Genomic DNA, 24,902 nt, shown 5'->3' with positions numbered 1-24,902 from the left:
GAGATTAGCCCTGAATATTATACGGGATCATGTCAATTATAGTGGAATATCATAAATTCAATAGGATATAAATAATAATGTCATATATCTGACTTGTCTTGGGCCAGTAATTTCATCATAAATTTGTTTATTGCCATACGATTACTTCAGTACGTTTGAATTCCATTGCGCACTAGACAAGGAGGGTTGGGCAGAGCCGAGGAACGATTTTAAACAGATCCAATCAATTGGTTTGCTTCGCGGATGAATGGATATTCTTGGCTGAACATTTGAACAGGTGGAAATCAACTCACCTGTAAAAATTCTGAACTGCTACGGCAAATGAAATGTAATGTGTTGTTTACAAAATGAGATAAAGCTTAATTTAGTTTTATCAAATTAGGATGATAGTGTTTTCTAACACAGAACATTTTTTATTTTTTGGAATGATACTAATAAAGTTTAAAAAGCGTATAAAGGCCATTATTTTATTGGAAGCATCTGTAATCTCTTTGATTTAGAAGCAACCATTTGGATGAAACAAAGTACTCCACGGGGTTTTCAATCGACAATCAATCTCAAATGCGATTATTGGGTAACTTCAGATAAATCCACTCTATTGGCGCCGATAAATCACTTGCAGAGACAGTGTAATGACTGCAAACTACAATTTACTGACTCGCGTGCCATTGCCCCCATACCTTTCAATCTCAATAAAACGCTGATCCACCTACGACTAATAAGAACAAATGGAAAGTGTCAGGTACAGCACAGCTTAGCGAAGAAAACGATAACGACCTCTGGTTGAAGGTATGAAAATAGTCAAGCACTCATTGTCAGATTACAGAAAGCTACAGCGTGCCATGTCGAATCGATGGGTATCAGGGTGCAAAGCTATTGCCAGCTACGTTTGTGGAGTATTTTCTTATTTTCCTTTACAGCATGTTAACGGGAGCAGCTCGGAGCTTTGTAGAAGCATATCGAACCGATGAACGGATATACTAGCTCATTCTTGGCCATGGGTGTAGCCAGGGGAGAAGAAGGGCGTGGGGGCGTTTTGACAGCTAGGCCGAAGGGATAGAAATTAAAAGTTTACTGATTTGTTACAAAGGTAATAACTTGTTGTAATATTTTTTAAAGATGGTCTCCAACATTCTAGATTTTCTTATAAAATAACTCAAACTTTTTTTTCTGATTCTATTGAAGGCAATTTTTGAATTTCGTCACATGTTTCCTTCAGGTTTTAAGCCAAATAAGTGCTAATGTGCTTTTTTATTATGTTTTTATTATGTAAATTTCTACTTGTATCTATAAAATCTAAACTTTAGCAAGCTTCTAGACTCTTAATTTAAACAAATAATAGTCCACCATATTTATTAGTAAAATATAAGCCAGTAGATTCCAGCCAAATTTTATACCAAAATAGTGTTAACACTTGAAAAATATTGACATTTTTTCTCAAAAGCATCAAAAAGCATTTTTGGCTATTTTAACTTGCCAATGATGACATTCTCTATATAGATCTATTTTCCCAGTCAATTCAAAATCGCTAGACATTCAATTGAGTTTATTTACAGCATCGTTATGTTGTTTAAAATACATGCTTTTCACCGCTTTTCATTGTTATTGTATCTAAATTCTTTACTTGTGGTTGTAGCAAACAAAAATGGCTCTGTTGACATGGAACCCTATAAAATTCACCAAAAAGTCTTTGATTCGACCAAATAAAATGAAAATCAAAATTAAAAACTCAAATTCAATGAAAATTAAAGCTTCACACAGATTAAGAATGAAGGGTAAGGGGTCTATTTTGTAAATCGACTCGTGACTCGTCTGTAGTCACTGTCGATCAAAGTAAGCACGTATATTTCAGATGTCACCCGTCGACTCCCATAGTAATCCAGTCACATAGAGTGACAACTTTGGAAAAACTCGAGTGACAGAGCCGTAGCGAGCAAATTTTTTGGTCGACAGTGAATCCAGCCGCGTTTTGACTTATAAAATAGACCATAAGGTCTACTATTGCGCAACGAGCTTTTCTGAAACTAGTTTTTGATATTTAGTCCACTAATGTTATCGAATTCGAATCGTTCTTGTTGAAATTTTTGTTTCATTAAAAATCACAATTGTTTTCATGTTTTCTAAACTTTTGATATCTTTAACATTTGGAAATGACTACTCTATCCTTGTTCAATATGATACAGTGGAGGACCGAAATCCATACAGGCTCAAAATCCGTCCACTTCATACAAATAGTACCGTCGTGCGGGGTGACATTGGTCCATAAGGGTGACTTTGGGCCAAGATTTTTACAGCAAGCCAATGCCTGAATAATGAAAACAATGTGTCAAGTTTCTAGAATACGTTACAAATGGCCAATAGATGGTCATGGACTGGTTTTCTAGCGTTCCTAATAGCCATGAGATGCACCGAAAGAGCCGGTCAAAGTCACCCACCAGGCCCAATGTCACCCCGCACGGCGGTAGGCGTTTTATATGAAGCGGACGGATTTAGATTTTTTCTTAGGTGTACGGATTTTGATCCCGCATGGTACTGCTAATAAAGATTGGTATACGTCAAATGTAATCCACTATATTTGCTTGAGAATTGATTTTCCGGTGTTAACAGGTATTTGAATTGTTAATATGTAATTCATGCTATTTTGTCCAGGAAATCATGTAACACTGCAACTGTGCAGTTCAACAACAGGTATATTTTTGTATTAAATATATCGAATTCAGTTGAATTGAATTTCGAATGATGCTGTTTCTTAGCACCTATTTTTTCATGAATCTGTGCTGGAATGTACATGGTAATAAAACTCTACAACGCTCCAATCGTGCATACATTGATATGGGCTCATATTACAGTAGAAATCAGGAAGATAACTTAAGTAGTTTTTTGTAAATCAGCATAAAAATATGGTTGTTCTATTCTAATTTCGGTGAGTGCATTACTTAATTACAAAGATTTTTTTTATAAATTGTCCCCTCAGACATTTTTTTGTGAAATTGGATTTTTTTTTCACAATTGAAAAGAAAATTACTAAATCAAAAAAAAAAAAAAAAAAACATAGGCCAAGAAAGTTAGTATTCGAATAACAATTCTACGAATGGCAGCTCCAGGTAATTTAACCTTATTTTTAGGAAACTCCCCCAAGCTTTTCCTCTATAATTTTACATCCGGAATCGTCAAGCGGATAATTAAGATTAGTTTAAGTATTCACTTTTGAAAATTGTATTCAATTGCTTGCCAGTTTTTTCTACGATATCGTAAGTAATTACACAGCGAAACAAAAATAACACTTTTGCGTGTCTCAAGGATCAAATTATGTGTCTCTGAATCTGATGCCGTTCTCAGAAATGTTCCAGCACGTCACAATTTTTAGCTACAGGTCGCCAAAGTTGTATAAAACACTGGTTTAATTGATGTTTACATGAATTTTAAAGTATGATTTATCAAACTTTTTTGTGATATAATTTAGCAAACATGCTAAATAGGACTTGAAATTTCAATTTAGATACAATTCAGTTGAAATTTCACGATAAAATTTAGTTTTAATCGATTTTTTTCAACATGCTTGCAGTCTTCATATGAAATTCTTCGTATCTCTTATATATGCCATACAATAGTACAAGTTGGCAAACTTGCATGCAAGTTGGCTGCAGCAGTCAAATTTTGCATTTTCAACAGTCAATATCTCAAAAACTATAAGGGTACATCCCTATGGGTTTGTACGAACTGGTGACGTAGGACCACGATGGTTAATTTAACTGAATTTGATGTCGTTCTTGTTGCTCGTTTTGGCTTCATATTGTTTTCAGTGCTCGAAACTTTCGTGAATATTTATGCATATAACGATTTGCAGCCAAGTGTACGTTTAATCATGTCCCAAATATACATTATCTCTATCTGATGAATTCGTCATATTTATCTATGAAAATGTGAAATTTCACTTCAGGTTGTATGATCATTTTGAAATTATATTAGTAACCTCCTATGAAATATATGATAGCATTGGAAAGAAGTTATTCGAGGATTATAATGAAAGCTTCAGTCATCGCTTTGTTGATCTTATGGTTTGAGAGAAATATTATTCATTGCTTGGCAATGTGATAATAAAGTCGGAAGTCGGTTAACTCTCTTACACACATTTGGTGGCACTGAAAAGAGCCAAAGACTTTGTTAGCTCGGATGCTGTCATAGATGAATCGCACTACAGTATGTTATCAGTTGATTGCCATGGTTAGACGAAGAATCCCCAACGCAAGTGTAGAAATTTGTATAAGTTCTCTGCTTATACGACGAACCAGTTGAATGTTTCGTGGTGTGGATGGCACACATCAGCAACAGGTATTAGATCACACGGCTGAAGTCGAAATCTGAAAACGTAGCTTAAGTTTGAAATCTTGAGCGACTTGCCTAACGGGCTTGATTCTTGACTGCACCACAGATGAGTTTATCACGAGCCGAAATATCATAAACTAGATGCTGAGGAGCTCTTACCAGCTCGAAAGCGAAAATGGAATGAAACCGAATCCGGCGAAGGAAGCATGCTTTAAACGCTTAGATTAGCAGATGATGCTCCTCCCATTCGTGCTCTTCTCTTCTTGTCGACCAATCTGGAAAATGGGTATGTGCCAATAATGTGTTGGGCTTAGAATTACTTGAAAATTGCGAAAAATGATAATGCGTGAGAAATTGATCAAACATGAATAGTTGGAATGCATAACATTTACTAAATATTCTATAGATAGCTATTGATAATCAATAGTTTTCTTTAGTATGAAGGTGAATTTCTGATTAATGCGTGCCAAAATTATGAAAATTGTTCTATCAGAATTTCTCTTCAAAACCATTCTAAATATGACGCAATTTTATTACATGTGATAATTTTCATAATCGAAATGCTCCCATAAAATATGGCAAATTAAAGACACTGTTGGAAATGCCACTCTAGTTTACATTCGTTGTGAGATTGATTGAGGAATATAAGATGTAATAAGGTCGGAAATATTATTCTTTCAACTCTTTTCCACAAATTTGATGGCCCTGACAAGGGCCGATGGCTTTCTTAGCCTCGATGCGGTCACAGATAAATAGCACTGCGGAATTGATCAGTTGATTACCATGGTCCTTGGATGGCGCACAAGAGCAACGGGTAGTGGATTACCGGGCACAAGGCGAAATCTGGAAACGATGCTCATTCTTGAAATCTTGAGCGATTTCATAAGTCCGACGCTTGATTCGCTGCTCTTTCCTCTTCGGATCAGCTTCTGGAATTTAACTCCTAACGGGCTTGCTTCTTGACCACCGACCACCAGACGCTGGATCGCTAGCTTGAAGGACGTCGCTGCGCAGGAACGGAGGAGCTCTTGCCAGCTCGGAAGTCGAAACGGAATGAAACCGAATCCAAAGAAGGAAGCATGCTATATACCCTTAGATTAGCAGATTATGCTCCTCCCATTCGTGCTCTTCTCTTTCTAGTCGACCAATCTGAAAAATGGGTATGTGCCAATAATGTGTTGGGCTAAGAATTACTTGAAAATTGCGGAAAATGATAATGCGTGAGAAATTGATCGAACATGAATAGTTGGAAGGGTTGACATTTACTAAATATTCTATAGATAGCTATTGATAATCAATAGTTTTCCTTAGTATGAAGGTGAATTTCTGATTAATGCGTGCCAAAATGATGAAAATTGATCTATCAGAATTTCTCTTCAAAACCATTCTAAATATGACGCAATTTTGTTACATGTGATAATTTTCATAATCGAAATGCTCCCATAAAATATGGCACATCAAAGACACTGTTGGAAATGCCACTCTAGTTTACATTCGTTGTGAAATGTTGAGCACTCACCTCGACGGCACAGCAAGGCGTCCAAGTATAGTCTCAAATTGTCGTGCCATCAATTATTCATGACAAATTAAATTTTGTACGAAACTGTGAGATTGATTGAGGAATATAAGATGTAATAAGGTCGGGAATATTATTCTTTCAACTCTTTTCCACAAATTTAATGGCCCTGACAAGGGCCGATGGCTTTCTTAGCCTCGATGCGGTCACAGATAAATAGCACTGCGGAATTGATCAGTTGATTACCATGGTCCTTGGATGGCGCACAAGAGCAACGGGTAGTGGATTACCGGGCACAAGGCGAAATCTGGAAACGATGCTCATTCTTGAAATCTTGAGCGATTTCATAAGTCCGACGCTTGATTCGCTGCTCTTTCCTCTTCGGATCAGCTTCTGGAATTTAACTCCTAACGGGCTTGCTTCTTGACCACCGACCACCAGACGCTGGATCGCTAGCTTGAAGGACGTCGCTGCGCAGGAACGGAGGAGCTCTTGCCAGCTCGGAAGTCGAAACGGAATGAAACCGAATCCAATGAAGGAAGCATGCTATGTACCCTTAGATTAGCAGATTATGCTCCTCCCATTCGTGCTCTTCTCTTTCTAATCGACCAATCTGGGAAGTGCATATGTGCCAATAATCAGTTGGACTTAGAATTACTTGATAATTGCGAAAAATGATAATGCGTGAGAAATTGGTCGAACATGAATGAAAGGGTTGACAATTACTAAATATTCAATAGTTCGCTATTGATAATCAATAGTTTTCTTTAATATGAAGGTACATTTTTGATCCATGGTTCCAAAATTATGAAAATTGTTCTATCAGAATTTCTTTTCAAAAGCATTCTAAACATGTCGCAATTTTGTTACATGTGATCAATTTCGTAATCGAAGTGTTCTCATAAAATATGGCGAATCAAAGACACTGTCGGAAATTCCACTCTAGTTTACAATCGTTGTGAAATGTTGATCACTCACCCCGACGGCACTGCAGCAGCGTCCACGAATAGTCTCAAATTGACGTGCCATCAATTATTCATAACAAATTAAATTTTGTATGAAGCTGCGAGATTGATTGAGAAATATAAGATCTAATAAGGTCGGAAATATTATTCCTTCAACTCTTTTCCACAAATTTGATGGTCCTGACAAGGTCCGATGGTAGATAAATAGCACTGCGGGAAGTTATCACTTGATTGCCATGGTCAAACGGGAAATCCTCAACGCAAACAGCAACAGCAACGGGTAGTGGATCCCCGGGCACAAGTCGAAATCTGGAAACGATGCTCACTTCGAGCGATTCCGACGCTCGATTAGCAGCAACTCCTCGGATCAGCAACTCTGGGGGCTTCTGGTAATTAACTCCTAACGGGCTTGCTTCTTGACCGCCGATGCTGAATTTACCACGAGTCGAAATCTGAGAGCGCGGATAAATTTGCGGCGGCGACGACGATGGCTTGGACGCTTCTCCGAGCAGCAGTAGTTTGCCGCTCGGAGAAGCGCCCAAGCCATCGTCATCGCCGCCGCAAATCAATCTTGCGTCTTCCTCTTCCGACGACACAAATTGGACTGTGACGCGGGTGCAAAAGCAAAGCGAGAATGACTCGCCCGACCGTGTTCACAGTCCGACCGCAAAAAGAAGACTGAGGGAAGAAGCAGGGGCCCGTTTGCTTTTATAGTGGGAAGCGACACCGTCGAAAAGTGCTCGAACGTGATTGGTTGGATAAGAAAGGGGTCAACATTTATCAAATTTTCAATAGTTTAACAACAAAATTCACTTATCGGATATATTACTAACGATGCGTAGATACATTTCTGATCGAATGATACTAAAATCGTAATAATTGGTTCATAAACAACTGAGTTATTAACGTTCAAAATCTCCCCTAATTTCGTTACATGTCTCATTTTCCGTACTTTTAAAGTGCACCCCAATATAGAAAACAAAGACGTAGTCCTACGTCAAAACTAGACGTGCCATGATATTTCTGAAAACGGCAATGGACCCAGCAACCCTTAATTTAGTAAACTGCGGTATTTTGGTGCTTGAGACAAAACCATGTTCCGCAGTGTTCTTAATGGAATTTTTCTTAACTTCTCCTTGATTCTTCTAGGATTCTGCTTTGAACCACCCCATATATTCCTCCTAAAACTCCTCCGACGATACTTTTCCTCCTACACATCCACAAAACTATACATCTACATAAAGCCAAAAACAATCTAACAGCACTTTCTAAAGATAAATTTCAAATTAGTCAAAGTCATCATATAGGAAAACCGATATAAATTTTGGAAACCTGTTTGAAAATCATATCAGACGATTGATTTTTGAAGTTATCTTATAGGAATATTAGGAGGATTTGACAAGGAATTCAAGCATTTCGCTGGGCAGGAATATTGCAGAAAATTTCTCCAGGCATTTTTCCAAAATTTCTTTTCTGCTAGGGGCAGTACTGAGATAATTATGGTTTCGGCGTATTTCCCTGGCGACGCAGAAGACATTCCTCCTCCAGAGATGGCTGCTCTTGTCTCTTACAGTCAAAAACACAACATCCCCTTCGTCATCGGTTGTGACGCCAATGCTCATCACCTTGTATGGGGAAGTACAAACACAAATATCAGAGGTGAGCATCTCTTGCAGTTTCTTTCCTCCAAAAATATTGACATATGCAATGTCGGTGATAAGCCTACATTTGAAAACATCTTACGACAAGAAGTCCTTGATCTGACTTTATGCAGTCAATCCATCTCGGATAAAATAAAAAACTGGCATGTTTCTAATGAAATATCTATGTCAGACCATAAACATATAGTCTTCGAGTGGGAAGGGGGTCTAATGATTCAAAAGTCGTTTAAAGATCCCAAGAAAACTGATTGGGAAACCTACTCAGCTATTCTTCGTTCTGAAGACTATATAATAGAGCCGAATATTCAGACTATTATACAGTTAGAAGCAGCTTCGGATTCTATTAAAAAGAAAATTCTAAATGCTTATCAAGAGAGCTGTCCGATCAAAACAGTTAGTTCGAACAGAGATGTTCCATGGTGGAACTTCAACCTTGATAAACTCAGAAAAAACTGCTCGGAAGGAATTCAACCGAGCCAAACGCACTTCTGATTGGAGTCTATACCGAAAGGCTCTGACAGTGTATAACAAAGAAATGAGACGAGCAAAACGGAAATCATGGGTTTTCATGTGTGAAAGCATTGAGAAAACTTCCGTAGCTGCTCGACTTCATAAAACTATTTCGAAGGATCACTCCAATGGTTTGTGAAGTCTTCAAAGGACTGATGGTTCACTCACTGTGGAACCTCGTGAAACACTGAGTGAAATGCTAAGAATTCACTTTCCTGATTCAATCCCACCAACGAATCTAAATGCTGAAGGTGTCATACTTGACGTCTCAGTTCCACACGGGTTCCTATCAGGGGACTCAGGAACAAAAAGGGACGCAATAAAGGTTGCCAAAGAAGCTTTTACTCGCGATAGGGTTGTTAGGGCAGTGAGATCTTTCGAGCCATTCAAATCTGCTGGCATGGATGGAATCTTCCCAGCGCTTATCCAAAAAGAGGAAGAGACACTGATTCCACAAATGGTAGAGATTTTTAAGGCAAGTTTAGTTCTGGGACACATTCCAAACGATTGGCGTCAAGTTCGAGTTGTCTTTATTCCAAAATCAGGAAAAAAAGGACAAAACCAACCCTAAAGCATTCCGACCGATATCCTCGGTAATGCTTAAAATCATGGAGAAGGTATTATGCGAGTATATAGATTCTAAATTTATGAAAACTATGCCTCTTTCTAAATCCCAATTTGCTTATCAAAGCGGAAAATCAACGGTCTCAGCACTGCACACGCTAGTGAACAAGATCGAGAAAACCTTTAATGCAAAAGAAATCGCTCTTATAGCAATTCTTGATATTGAGGGCGCGTTCGATAACGCTTCTTATTCGTCTATAGGTTCGGCAATGTTGAGGAGAAACTTCGACCCATGCATTGCAACCTGGGTACATGCTATGCTAGCAAATCGACAGATCTCATCTGAGCTGAGTGATTCGCGCATTACTGTAATGGCTACAAGGGGATGCCCTCAAGGGGGAGTACTCTCTCCCTTATTGTGGTCATTAGTGGTGGACGAACTGCTAGATAGCTTAGAAAGAAGGGGGTTTGAAGTTGTTGGATACGCAGATGACGTAGTCATTATTGTACGAGGCAAATTTGACAGCGTTATTTCATCAAGGATGCAAATTGCTCTCAATCACACACTCTCCTGGTGTCAAAAAGAGAAACTAGGAATAAACCCCTCAAAAACAACAATTGTACCGTTCACAAAAAGACGAAAGGTACAACTCCACCCTCTTTTCTTGAACCAAATACAATTAGTTTACTCAAATGAGGTCAAGTATCTTGGCATCACACTTGACGCAAAACTAAATTGGAACACCCATCTTCAAACAATCATAAATAAAGGTCTCAATTCACTCTGGGTTTGCTCAAAGACCTGTGGTAAAACATGGGGTCTAAAACCCAGTATGATCATGTGGATCTATAAAACAATAGTTCGGCCTAGAATAACCTATGCTTCCCTTGTTTGGTGGCCTAAAACAAAGGAAGCTACGGCTAGAGCTAAGCTGAACAAAATTCAACGTACTGCCTGTATTGCCATAACCGGTGCAGTTCGTAGTACCCCCTCATTTGCCCTAGATGCTATACTCAATCTGCCCCGGCTGGATCAATTCATAAAGCTGGATGCTGAGAAAAGTGCTCTTCGGCTAAAACGATCAACAGTCTTACTGTCAGGGGACTTAACAGGTCACCTCAGTATATTAAACGAATTTTCGATAAATCCTATTTTTGAAAAATGTAGTGACTGGATGGAAAAAGTGGTAAACTATGACTCGCCATTCACGGTGGTATTTCCTTCTCGTGAGGAATGGGAAGGAGGTGGACCCACCTTTTCACCAGGATCTATTAAATTCTACACAGATGGTTCAAAAATGAATAATCTGACAGGGTCTGGAGTATACGGACCGAAAACCAAAATCTCTGTCTCTCTTGGACAGTGGCCTACAGTATTTCAAGCAGAAGTCTATGCAATCAAGGAATGTGCGCAGCTGTGTCTGAAAAGAAATTACAGACATGCTACCATCTGTATTTTCTCTGATAGTCAAGCAGAGCTTCAATCTTTGAAGGCTTTCACTTGCAACTCAAAACTTGTGTGGGAATGCATTCTTGCACTGAAATCCCTAGCTGAACACAATCGAGTTAAACTATATTGGATCCCAGGACATACGGGTCTAGAGGGTAACGAAATTGCCGATCAGCTAGCAAGGAATGGATCAACCAATATGTTCATTGGTCCAGAGCCATTCCTTGGCATTTCAAACTCTGCACTAAACACGGAATTGAACAACTGGTTGTTCGATCAAATTCAATCAAATTGGAATACAGTTTCCAATGCGAATCAGTCCAAAAGGTACGTAACAATAAACACGACACAAACACAAAAACTTATAGGTCTCAACAAAAGGGATCCCAGAACATACATCGGTCTAATAACTGGTCACTGCCCAAGCAGATACCACTTATACAAGATCGGTGTCGTCCAAAACACAAATTGCCGTTTCTGTGACGAGACGGACGAAACCTCACAACACCTTCTCTGCTCTTGCAGTGCACACATCCATCGTAGGTTCAAAATATTTTTCAAGCACTACTTACAGCCAGCTGATATTTGGAACGCATCCCCCAGGGAGGTGGTTAGCTTTATTAGGCTGATCACGCCAGATTGGGGGAACTACAACACTGCAACCTAGGACTTCTGCCCATCAATGGCAGATGGTTCAAAGTTCAGTCAAATGCGCAAAGTATTCCGGAGGCACATTTGCTACTAGAAAACATTGTGTACATAGAGTAATAGGGTATATCACAATAGTCCTAAAAATGGACGCAGTAATCCCACACCCGACAGAAGAAGAAAAAAAATTTCTTTTTAAATTCCACCACAAATCACTACAGCGATACCTTTAGGAATATAATATAGTATTTTCTTTGAAATTTATCCAGGTAATCTTTCTGTCATTCTAAAACGATGTTTCTTGAATAGTTTTACAGTCTTCCAGGAATTGGGGCATTCCTTTAGCAAATACCGCGGGAGTTTTTCCAAGATATTCATCTAAACATTCTTGCTGCAGTTCTTTTGAGGAATTTTCAAAAACTTCCTCAAAACATTATCATAGGGATCAATGATTTTTTACATCAGTAATTCCACGGAAAAACAATTCTCGCGTTCAGTATCATAAGGGCGTAAGTGCAGTGATCGATTTCTCTATAACTATTTCTGGACAAACATTTGAAAAGGGCCCAAGAGGTCTTGAGCCTTTTTATAGAAACGTTGCTGTTGAGCCCTTTTTAGCCCGCCCACGCAAACTTACACCACTATCAGAAAAATTGGTGTTTGCTCTTCCTGATAGTGGTATTGGTGAGCGTGATCGAGTTGAATTGGGCTTGCATAGCCAATGTTTACCAATGTCGATGTGCCCTTTTGAAATGTTTGTCCAGAATTACTTGGTCGGGAGATTGTTTTCGGCTGCTATTTTTGACTCACTTAAAATGTATCCAATACCGATTGAATTTTGTGTAGTAATGCAAAAAGAAAATCGACGAAGAAAAATCAGATAAGTCTGTATGATACTCAAGAATTCAAAAATTTGTTTGCAGTTATTTTTTAAAATATTTCATCTTTATTTCTTCAAGAATATACACATTTCAAATAGATTCAGAAAATAAGAATCCCCAATATATTGTTACGTGAATACCTATCACCCAACAATTCAAGTTAGGGGGGGGTCTGTAGCCTTGAGGTTACGCTTCCGCTTCATAAGCGGAAGGTCATGGGTTCGATTCCCAGCCCCTCCACAAAAAAATGCATATGCAATATAGTATAACCCTAATATTGTCAGACCTATATAAACTCAAATGATCGAAATACAAATCAATGTTTGACTAGCAATCAACTGTGTAAGATCAGTCTCTACTGGTGACTACTTTCGTAGCTGCAAGCTTCGAGTTCCGTTCAAAGTCAGGAGTCCAAACCGAACCCGCGTTCAATCGAATATCGCTCTATCTCTTTCTCTATCATTCTTTCTGCCAAGGTGTGTGCTGTACTTGCAATGTCCTGTAGTATACGTCCGTTTCTTAGTATGTGTTTGCTAGTATTAGTCACGAAAAAAGATGTAAACAAAACGATCAGCCTGCTAAAAATTTTGTTCGCAGCTTCCTAAACATGACGTCATCTTCGGCAACTTCGTGAACTTTCGGCTCGCCGAAGCTGGCATTGCACAACTACCCCTTCAAAACTGAAGTTATCACAAATACTATTTGATGCGTCAATCGCATCTCTAAATAGTCCACATCGGCTGTGAATCCTCCTTGCTTTCCGCTTCGTACCTATTTTACTGTATCTCTTTTATGTACCATATGACGAATTTCATATCAAATCGGCCAGTCACAGAACTCGACCATCTTCCATTTGCAGTAAATTTTGCACATGTTTTGGTATGGTCGAATAAGCGTTTTCCATAGAAAAATCGACCATTTTGACTCAAGAATGACTTTTGAAAATGTCCTATAATTGTTTGCATGCAACTTATTAGAAAAACACCAACTTCGAAACTGTTGATGTTAGAGAAAAATGTGTTTTAATGAAGTTGTAGTGAACCATTTGGGCTGTAAGAGAAAAATATACAATGATACTTTATGTTTTTTCATGAAATATTCATAAATAAAAGTAGATGAAAACCCGAATTTAGTACTGTACCATTTAATTCCACTAGAGTTTGTATTCTTTGACAGATACGCGTATTCTGACCTCAACTGTAAGACCGTATTAACTGTCGTGTAGTAGACTCGACTAGAAGAAAACCATCGTACACATAGTATAGTCATTCTTCCCAATCTTTTTCCACTAATCTGCTCGAAGATTATTATCAAAAATAAAACCTAAATTTTAAATTACAAGAAAAAACATTTTCAATATTTTTTGATTTTGATCATAGAAACTTGACAGTAAACAAATGTTTGAGACAAGGTTTCATGATACATAAGTTTTTAATTAAAAAGTTTTTCTAAGAACAACTTTTGACGATTTTGAAAATTTTGTTTTTTTTTTTGTCAAAATAAATACGTTTCTGATGATAGCTAAACCATAATGATTATCTGGATAACTTCTCTAGAAGTAGCCATTGTTGGATTATATCAAGTTTAATGCAAAAAAAGATTATTTAAATATTAAAATAGGCCATTTTAATAAAGTTATTCGCGATTTTTCATCAATATCAATCAATACGTTTTCAAGACCATAGTTCTTTCCACTTACTCATTTTTCTTGATTGAGAATCGCGAATAATTAATGAAACTGACCTATTTTATTATTTAATTTATATTGTTTTGCTTTAAACTTTAGATAATTAAAAATGGCTACTTCTATTGAAGTAATCAAGATAATCATTATTGTGCAGAATAATTTCAAAATTCTTATTGTATCATCAGAACGTATTCATTTTATCACTATTTTATTCACATAGTCTCAAGTCAGAAAAGTGAACAAATTTACTTTATCGATCCTACGTGTTTCGCAAACGAAATTCCACACGTTCCGCTCTTTCCCAACTAGATTTTTCACTTTTAGAACGTTCAACTCCAGAATTATAAAACGGCGTAAGTAAAAATTTCGACTTTCGCAACCCAACCGCTACTTTCACCGCTCCGTTGTATGAGAGACAAACCACGAATCCAAACACTACTTGAGCCCATTTTACACTGGTAGAAAAACGTCGAAAGTAACTGAATGGAACGGCTTATCATTTTGTTATAATTATCTTTGTGGGAAATAATAGAAACTACCTAGTACCCTGAACACGAGCTGATTGCATGCAAAATTTAAGCGATGTACACGGCGAAAAAATGTTGAAAGGTGATTCATTTTAAAACAGTTTTTAAAGACAGACTTACGTCAATTTGAAAAAGTAATCGAGTAATCTTCAAAATCGACCAAAAGTTGTTCTTAGTAAACTTTTTTATTAAAAAATTCTCCATCATGAAAGTTTGTCCCAAACATATGTTTACTTTCAAGATTCTATGGTGAAATTTAAAAAAATATTAACAATATGGTTTTTGTGTAATTTAAAATTTAGGCTTTATTTTTGTTTTTTTTTTAATAAAATAAAATAAAGTATTTTTTCAATGTATTTTTTTCTTATAGTCAAATGGTTTACTACACTTTCTTCATATAACATTTTTCTCTAAAATCAACAGTTTCGGAATTAGAGTTTTTCAAATAAATTTTATGCAAAAATTTATAGGCCATTTTCAAAAGTTATTCTTGAGTCAAAATGATCGATTGTTGTGGATGTTTTTGCCAAGCATATGTTCTATTGCAATGAAATCATCCTGATTTTTCTTCATAAATATCCAATAATCCTTCAAGATATTTTTTAAAGAATAAATCCTCATGTCTTTCTCAGGAATTTACTATCAAACTCCATAAAGCACCTTATGTTTTTTTCAATTTTACCAAAAAATCTTCGATCAAATGTAACCTGTGATTAATCAAAAAGTTTAGTCAGAGATACCTCTGAGAACTTAGCTTAGAAGTTCTTCCAAAAAATCTATTGTTTCTTGTGACATTTATACAGAATTACCGGACTAGAAATTTTACTGACAACATCACCAAGCATTACTTTACGCAGGTATTTTCCAAGAAATTACTCCAAGGATATTCCAGTAATTGAGCTTGAGTAGTTCTTAGATATTATCCTGTGAATTTCTTCAGAAATACTGATTGGGCTTTTCAAAGGAAGTTTACAGAATTCTTCAGATGATTGGATTTAGTTTAGGAATTTTATCTGAATTGTTTTCCTCTTCTGATTATTCAAGAAATTACTTAAACAAATCTTCTAACAATTCCTGCAAAACATTTTTGGAGGTATTTCTATGGGATTCCTTCAAAATATTTGCCAAGCATTTTATTCTACAATTTTAATTGAAGTCAATTTAAAGATTTCTTAAAAAATCCTTAAAACTGAGATTGCTGTAATTGGGAAATATCCAAGAGTTTAAAATTAAACAAGAAGTATCAAAATTATGTTTTTATTTCTTACAGGTATTACAACAAAGTTTATCTTAAATAATTCCCATTGACCTACTCCAAGAAATCCCCAGAATATATTTTCTTAGAATTCTTCCAAATATTGAAAAACATAGACATACTCAATATTTACTTCTTGAATTCCATAAATTTCTGCAATAGGTATTCTCAGACAAAACACGAGATAAAATCTTACAGGCCCAAAGGAATTCCATGAAGAGCTCATGAGAAAATTGATATTCAGAGCTACTGAAGAAGTCAGCAGAGCAACTCTAATTCGAATTTATCTGTAAGAATTTCAGGGATCTAAGAGTAATTTTTGATTCTCGGAGTAGTTCTTGGTGTTAATTCTGAAAGAATCCTGGATAGAATTCTCAAAGATATCCCTGAAAGAACTTTTGGAGATATCCTTAGATGTATTTCATAGAGAATCTCTAAAGAAATTCCTCTAAATAGATTAATGAAAGATATAATTTTTGAAACGTGTATTGCGGAATCTCAGAAAAAAAAAATACTAGGAGTAAAGAATGTCTAAAAAAGAACTATGAAACAAAAACAGATGAAATTTATAAGAAAATCTTAAAAATAAAAAAATGAATTGATTCCCCGAATAAACATTAACAGTATCTCTGGAACTATTCCTAAAGGAATTTTGAGTGTTATTTCTGAGGGAATTAAGAGGAAATATTCGATGGAATCTGTTGATAAATTGAATGTTTCATTAGTGGAATTCATAAAAAAATATCCAGGAATCCATGACAAACTAATTGAGAAGCCTATTGATTAGTTTACGGAGGATTGTTAAATTCATGATTAAATTAAATTAAATTAAATTAAATTTTTTAAAGTTTTACATTTGATAGAACACATAACCAGAGCAAATACTTATAACAGATCTTGGAAAAATCTCTAATGGAATTTAGTAACATTTTCAGGGACAATTTTTGATGGACTCATTGAAGGAATACTACAAAAACTATTTTCCCCTCCCCTCCGCTGATGGAAATTCTAGCTATGGCAATGTGCTCAGTCCATTCGACATTTTGGGATTCAATGTGTTATCTTCCGACATTTTGTTCCTAAGCCGTTTGTAATACCTAACCACATAAATGTAGTATCGAAAATTCATAAATTGCCAAATAATACCTTTGAGACCTTATAATATCCCCCCTGATAAATATCCTGGCTATGCCTATGTTCTTAGCAGGAGCAGGTGTATATTGTTGCAAACAGCAGTTATTTTGTTGAAGGTTCGCATATGGGGAAACTACTCGCTACGACTGGTATCCGGTATTGCTTCGGTGTATTGCTGGGAAGATTGACTTTCAGCAGCAGAGTTTCACTAAGGTTTCTGCAATAAAATTCAATTAGATTGTAACAACATGCCTCTCCGAGGAAATATTCAATGAAGTCTTATCAAATCACATTTCCAGTAAAGTGGTAGAGATGTGAACCTTTTCGGTAAGTTTAATTGTCTTCAATTACTTCTTTTTTTTATTTCTGACAATCATTTTCTCATTCCACACATCAAAAAAGCCACACCACTCAGAAGTGATACAGCATCGCAAACCGGTATTTGTTCTCTGGATCTTAAAACTTTTTATCGTTCTGTTTCATCGCCCAAATGTACGGACACCCATTTTACTGCCACAATAAAAAGGCAATAAACTCCGCTTTTTAGATCGTTAGTGAACCATGCAGAGTATGAGCACATCCATTTGGACTATCTGTCTATTTGCATATTGAACGGAGCTTGTATTGCTTAGATGGCTAACCAGCATCTCTCCGGACGGACTTCAACAGTTGCCGAGTCAAATATCACAGTGCAGAGGGTAAACTTTCTTTTTCTGTTTATTTTCCAGCTTCCAGTATACTTCTCCCAACATCATCATTGTGGGATAACAGCCATTCTTGCGCATACTGAGAACTCGTGCCATTTCCATTTGCTTGATTTCTCTCAATTTCACTTCTGTTAATATCTTATGATGCCTTGAGTGGTTATAGTGTTCTAGAAAGAACAAAACCATTTTCTGTGATTTTCCAGGAGAGCACTTGGCATATTCCAACGTTTATTTATTCATTCAAGATTGTATCCTTGCAAAACGGCGCTTTGTGTACCAATCTTTCTACAGCGTTCCATGGATGATACACCTGATTGATCATTTTGCTGTTCTCGCAACCTTGAACATTCCTGCATTGTATGAAACGACATAGTATTCGACTAACTTGATGCATGATTGCACAATTTATGATAAAATGGATACACTGTTCGATTGTCATAAGATGCCAGTTTAGCATGCGCCGTCTTAAAAAAAATCACAAAATCGGGCTCGTGTCTTGGTCCAGAAGAGCTCGATTTTGTGTAAATCGTACTCAATTGTGGGTAATTACTCTAAGGGGAATGTTACACTAAGGTACCCTATCAACATTTTGGGTAAACAAACATGGGATGTTAAGTTAAGAACCTGTGGGGAATTCAAAGATTGAACTTCTATATCAAGTTAGATAAGGTTAAGAAACGCCTAAAGTCAAGATTTCAGTCATCTAAAATGCCTGTTTTGTCCGGAAAATTATTTGCTGCTTCTTGTAATAGTTTGTTATAAAATATAAAAACGTAACGTCGTCTAAATAAAAATGTGTTATCATTAGCATGAAACGAGCTCACCAGTTGGTAATCAATTTACGATTGAAAACTATTTGAATCTCTTTTCGCATTCGCCTGTTCACAGTTACAAAACGACTTTGAACCTTATACACTCCCGTGCAAAAGATTGGGTTCACCCTCTCAAAAACATACAAAAGTGTTCAGTCCATATCTCTGTGATTACGCGTCCAATTGAAACTCTCTTAGCCGCATTCGAAAGGCAAAGAGTTATTCTTACTTCATATGTGTTTTTTCCAAAAACATTTTTTGAATTTTGCATACTAAATTTTGACTTAAAGTTGTGACATTTTTCAAAAACACACTAAAAACATACCTAATTTTTCTCAGCATTGGATCAACCAAAATTTCAAAACAAGGTGTCATTAGAATCATAATCTTATATTCTTTGAATAGCACTCACGAAATTTTTGCGAAAAAATCTGAAAACTATTCAAAATCAATGAAACAATCATTCAAGTCATCGTGTAAAAGTTTGGGGTTCACCCCTCAGTATGATGCAAATCGTGCAAAAGTTTGGGTTCACCTGAGCTTCATAGCTTTTTCAAACGCAAATAATGGGGGTTTGAGATTTCACAGATTTTTCGTGTTTTAGGTAAGTTCAGGTGAACCCAAACTTTTGCACGATGACTTGAATGACTGTTTCATTGGTTTTGAATAGCATCCACACTGAAATACCAACATCTACACTCTAATCCCAGGATCAATACTGAAATCCCAGGATCCACTCTGCAACACTAGGATTCACACCGGAATCCGAGAATCCACACTGGAATACCAGGATCCACGCCGCTGAAGCCTAGGATCCCTGCCAAAATCCACCGAAATTCTGAGATTCACATTACAATCCCAGGATCCACGTCGAAATCCTACAATCCACGATACAGTCCTTAGTGTCACACTAGAATCTCAGTATTTACAATGAAAATGCAAGTATTCACACTGAAATCCCAAGATGCACTGTTATCAAAGAGTCATTACTGAAATACCAGAGTCCAGACTGGAATCCCACTGTAATCCCAAGATCCACACTGGAATTCCACGATATACACGAGGATCCCAAGATTCATTACTGAAATACCAAGATTCATACTAATACCCTACGATCCAAATCAACAGTCCCGGGATCCACTCAGAAATCTTACGATCTACACAACAATCCCTGGATTCACATCGGAATAAAGGGATCCATACTGGTATCCAAGATCCACACTGAAATTCTGCAATCCACATTACAATCTTCACTGCAGTTCTTTGATCTACACTACAATTCCAATATCTACACGGGAATCAAAGAATCCGCACTACACAGTGGTCCATAAAAGCAGTTTTACGCAGAAAGATGCATTTTGAACTTTAGAATTAAACATTAGACAAAAACGCTCTGCTAAAAAAGTTGTTTGTATTAGTAAGGCCCTTTGTTTGGTGTTATTGAAAATTAGGGTTGTCCACATTTTCAAAGAGCTGGTGTAACTAACATTCTTATTTGTAGAAATTATAATATACATGCTCCAGTAAAAATGTAAATCAATCAATTTCAAGCCACATTGCCAAAAAAAACGTTTTTTGTAGCTCTTAAATTGACCGATTTAGAGGTTTTTTTTTCTATGGTGACATAGGGTGGTACAACTATGAAACACTTTTAGAACATAGAAAAATGCGTGATTTGGTGAGCGAAGGAACTCGCTATCTCTTTCCGTTTGGGAGTTATTGTTGTTTTCCTACTTTGATTGTGGATATCTCTGATTGGAGCAAACATATAAATATCTTTTGACGGCATTCAAAAGACAAAATAGAACTGGATAATAAAGCAAAATATTACAGATGTGATTGTAACTCTATTGAAATGCCTTGAAAAACAAAGAGTTTTTAATCAGAAAAACTTCAATAACTTTTGAGTTGAAATATATATCGAACAATTTTTTGCATGAAAAATTCACAGACTGCTTTGACGAAAAGAAAACAAAGTTAAAAAACACATTTTGCTTGGACCACCCTACGTTGTTTGGGGAAAAATGCTCTAAATTGGTCAAATTTTGAGCTACAGAAAATCTTTTTCGGCAAAGTTGATTAAAATTTGACGTACTACAACTTTACCCAATAGTATATACGATTATTTTCAGATTGATTACATTATTTATGTGAAATTATGGTCACCTTAGTTTTAGATAACACCGAAAGAAAGACTTGGTTTTAAGAAAAAATTATAAAAGACTGTTTTTGTATAAAATTTCATTTTAATGGTCAAAATGGAAAATATTAGAAAAATACATACAATAAAAATCTTCAAAATAGTTGTTTTGTCATATCATTTTGATTTCAGATTTTTCGTCAAAGCAGTCTAGAACTTGAGAAAATGCACATTTTCATGCAACAAGTTTGTTGATATCTATTTCAGCTCAAAAGTTATTGAAGTTTTTCGGATAGAAATTTTTTGTTTTAAAGGCATTTTATCAGCGTTACAAAAATAACACATTCGTATTTTTTTGCTATATTATACAATTTAATTTTGTCTTCTGAATGCCGTTAAAAGATTTTTTTATATTTGCCACAATCAGAGATATCCACAATTGAAGTAGGCGTGTTTTTACAAGAAAACAACAATAACTCCCAAACGGAAAGGGATAGCGAGTTTCTTCGCTCTCCAAATCACGCATTTTCCTATGCTCTAAAACTGTTTCATAGACTTTTGACGAGATATCAGAATTAAAAAACGCTAGAGCCAGAGACCCAGATTTCATTGGACCACCCTATGTCACCATAGGAATTCTTCAAATCAATCAATTTAAGAGCTACAGAAAATGTTGTTTGGCAAAGTTGCTTGAAATTGAATGTTATACAATTTTGCAGAAGCATGTATATTATAATTTCTACAAATAAGAAAGTTCGTTATACAATTTCTATGAAAGTGTGGACCACCCTAATTTTCAAAAACACCAAATTAAGGGCCTTACCAATACAAACAACTTTGTAGAAGACCGTTTCGTGTAATGTTTAATTCTAAAGCTCTAAATTTATCTTTCCACGAACAAACTGCTTTCTGGACCATAGTACAATCCTAGGATCCACACTGGAATGCTAGGATCCCCATTTGAAACCCAGAATCCACTCTGAAATATAGTGAAACCTCCTTGAGCTGATGTTTCATGACTTGATATCGACTCACGAGTCTGAACTTAAAAGAAAATTCCATGGGTACTATGCTGCCCATAATCGCATAAGAGTAACATTCGCAAAAACATTGATTCGAGAAATCGACGACTTTATGTTTAGTTGCGTTTATATCAATTTTACAAATATTTTCAAATCTAGAGCATAACATCCTCATCAAGACCATAAAACATTATTTGTTTTTATGATATCAATTAAATGAAACTGAATTTAAATGATATTTTTTCCGATAATTTCTGCAATGATACGATTATGCAGTTATTTTCACGATTTCATTGGATAATAATCGCAAACCAGTCTCACTGCCTGCTGTGATGCTGCAGCATGGTGTTCGCTAAAAGTCTAAAAAACACGTCAGTTTTCCCGAGTTGTCATCACTAAACAGTCAAGATGTCCTTTGGTCTGCAGTTGATCCCAATCCTACGAAACCAACGAGAATTCCGAGGAAGAAAATGACCGTGAGTACAGCTGCCCGCAGGATCCCGAATTGGGAAGACAAGGAAAGCTTGCGTGTTTCGATGGGAGAAGATGTTGATTCCGATGGTAGTTTTCTTCGCTGATCCCGCCGATCCAGTTACCGGAAGTCGTAAACGCCGGAAGAAGGAGGTACAACGTTTACTCACGGCGAAAAAACGTCGTTCTTCACCCAGGGTTAAGCTTCAGAGATGCAATTGCCTGAAGCAGTGTTCGAAGAAGTTTGCGAAGATGAACGGATAAACGAAAATTTGAAGTACTGGAACCTCGATGCTGCCAGACAAACAGGGGTTATTCGAGAGAGAGTTCATCGAATTGCAATCGAACGGCGTATGAATAACCGTCATACAAAGGGCAAATTCAAAACTCATCGGTACCAATTCAACATGATGAGACGTAATGGAGAGTTTTTGAGGGTTTGCCGTAAATTTTTCCTAAACACGAATCGGCTTCAATGAAACATGCGGGTATGTTTGTTGCAATATACTACATATGTGTTTATTTACTCATAACTATTTGAATGAATTTATAGCAATATTCTATACCGCTGCATTACCAGTGATAATAACGATAAACAAGAACAAGCCAACGGGGCAAATATATTCGTAGCACTACGAAATACGATGCAGTTAAGGCTCATATTATGAGCTTCATCCCGAGTGTATCCCACTACAGAAGAGAACATGCCCCTAATCGGAAGTACCTACCATCGGATTTATCGGAAAATACATGTTTGAGCAATATCAGAAATCACACGAACCAGGATTACAAGTCAGCTATGCATACTATTGCCGGTACTGAAGCGACTAAACATTGCCCTGGTTAAGTTGGGCAATGAGCAATGCGAAAAGTGCGAGATAGGAAAACAACACAAGAAAGATTTCATCCACCACAATGACCCCCGTCCCGATGAAGCAGTCTGCCAAATATGCTTGGATTTTGATGCACATTTGCAGTTGGCAGACCGTTCCAGAAAGATGTACCGCGAGGACGGTGATGCAGTTAAATGTGGATGTGTAGTGCTTGTGGTTGATCTACAGAAGGTAAAATTTCAAACCCAATCTAAAAAACTAGCTACTTTTCTACTAAGAATTCCTTATAAATGCAGGTCGTTCAAATCCCGCGTCTCGAAGGGCTAAAGAGCGTTATTTTTGCTCAAAGGCTGCTGGTATTCAATGAAACGTTTGCGCCAGTGAGAGATTATGCCAAATCGTATCCTGTAGTAGCTTGTGTGTGGGACGAGCCGACTGCTGGCCGAACTGCCAACGAAATTTTAAGCTGCTTCAGTAGGATGATTGAAAACTACAAAGACAAGAGCAAAATTGTTCTTTGGTTAGATAACTGCTCTGCTCAAAAATAAAAATTGAAATCTCTTCCTGTATCTAATCCTTTTGATAAATTCACCGGAAGTTCAGGTACAGGAATTGATTTTAAAATATTTCGAGTCAGGGCACACTTTTATGGCGGCCAGCTTCCATGCTGCTGTGGAAGCGCGCATGAGACGAGGAAAAGCTGTTACCACTATGAATGGGTTCGAAGCAGCGGTTAAAGAAGCGAAGAAGCGGGTCGATGTGCTTAAAATGGAGGCTGATCATTTTTTTCTCCATCGATCAATGTATCACAGTATACATTAAACAACTCGTCCTTATATCGACGATATTAGGAAAGTCATCATCAAAAAAAGGAACATTTATGTTCTATTATAGTAAACAAGTTGGAAACGATGGTGAAATGTTGAGCTGCAATTTACTTTCAAAAAAAAACAATATCGAACCGTCACCGACAAGAAGTTTGTTTTAACGAAACATATCAAGGGGCAAGCAAGAGCTCGTGGAATAGTACACGAAAGAAAGCAGACCCTAATGAAAATTGTATTACCATTAATTTCCAGTGAAGATATGAAGTATTGGGAAAACCTTCCTGAAAATACAAATTAAGTTAGTTTAGTCAATATGTAATTACTTGTAAAACCTGTCATTACACTCTTAAATAAATTCATTGGATTAAATTACTGCGCTTTCAATACTAATAGTTTTCTTCCGTCTTTTGTGTTCGATGACAAAGTTGTTCAAAGATTATCCATAAACCGTGTTTTTTTGCACCCTTAGTAGCCATCTTTCAACTTTTGAAAAATTCGCCCTTCCTTTATAAAAAAAATAGATGTTTAATTAAAGTAGGGTTGCTCAAGATGCAGCAGCTTGGATTCCAAACATGGCAGTCATAATAACCGTCTTGTGCCCTGTTCACGATTTCAAACACTAATCTGCAGAAAGAACGAACGTTTGAAGTATATTATTTGTTACTTTCTGCGGGTGCACAAAGCCAAAATAGAAATTGCACTGTCGTTTATTTTTTCCAAGCTGTTTCGTTTTAATAAATGTCGCTATTGAAGCAGGCATTTTTATTTTTCCAATCTATATAGACGCTCAAACACTAATAACATAACGAAAAATGTTCTTATTGGTCAACGTTTATAACATGGCAAACGGCAATGGGCTGGTTATGTTATGGTCATTGGAGGTATTAACAAAGTACAATCAATTATTCCATAATTATAAGATAAGTTTTACACATAATTACACATACACATGTCGTGATTAAATAC

At 36.6% G+C, this 24,902-nt stretch overlaps 1 protein-coding gene across 2 annotated transcripts in view; it reads right to left on the bottom strand.

Annotated features, from left to right (window-relative positions):
* LOC5574876 (gonadotropin-releasing hormone receptor) overlaps window positions 1-24,902 on the bottom strand; it is a 293,895-nt gene that overhangs the window by 67,691 nt on the left and 201,302 nt on the right. The gene's annotated exons all lie outside the window — the stretch shown is intronic.

Source organism: Aedes aegypti, chromosome 3 (assembly GCF_002204515.2).
Source record: "Aedes aegypti strain LVP_AGWG chromosome 3, AaegL5.0 Primary Assembly, whole genome shotgun sequence".
NCBI classification, from domain to species: Eukaryota; Metazoa; Arthropoda; class Insecta; order Diptera; family Culicidae; genus Aedes; species Aedes aegypti.
The sequence above is the reverse complement of the archived record's forward strand: the minus strand, read 5'-3'. Positions and strand labels throughout refer to the sequence as shown.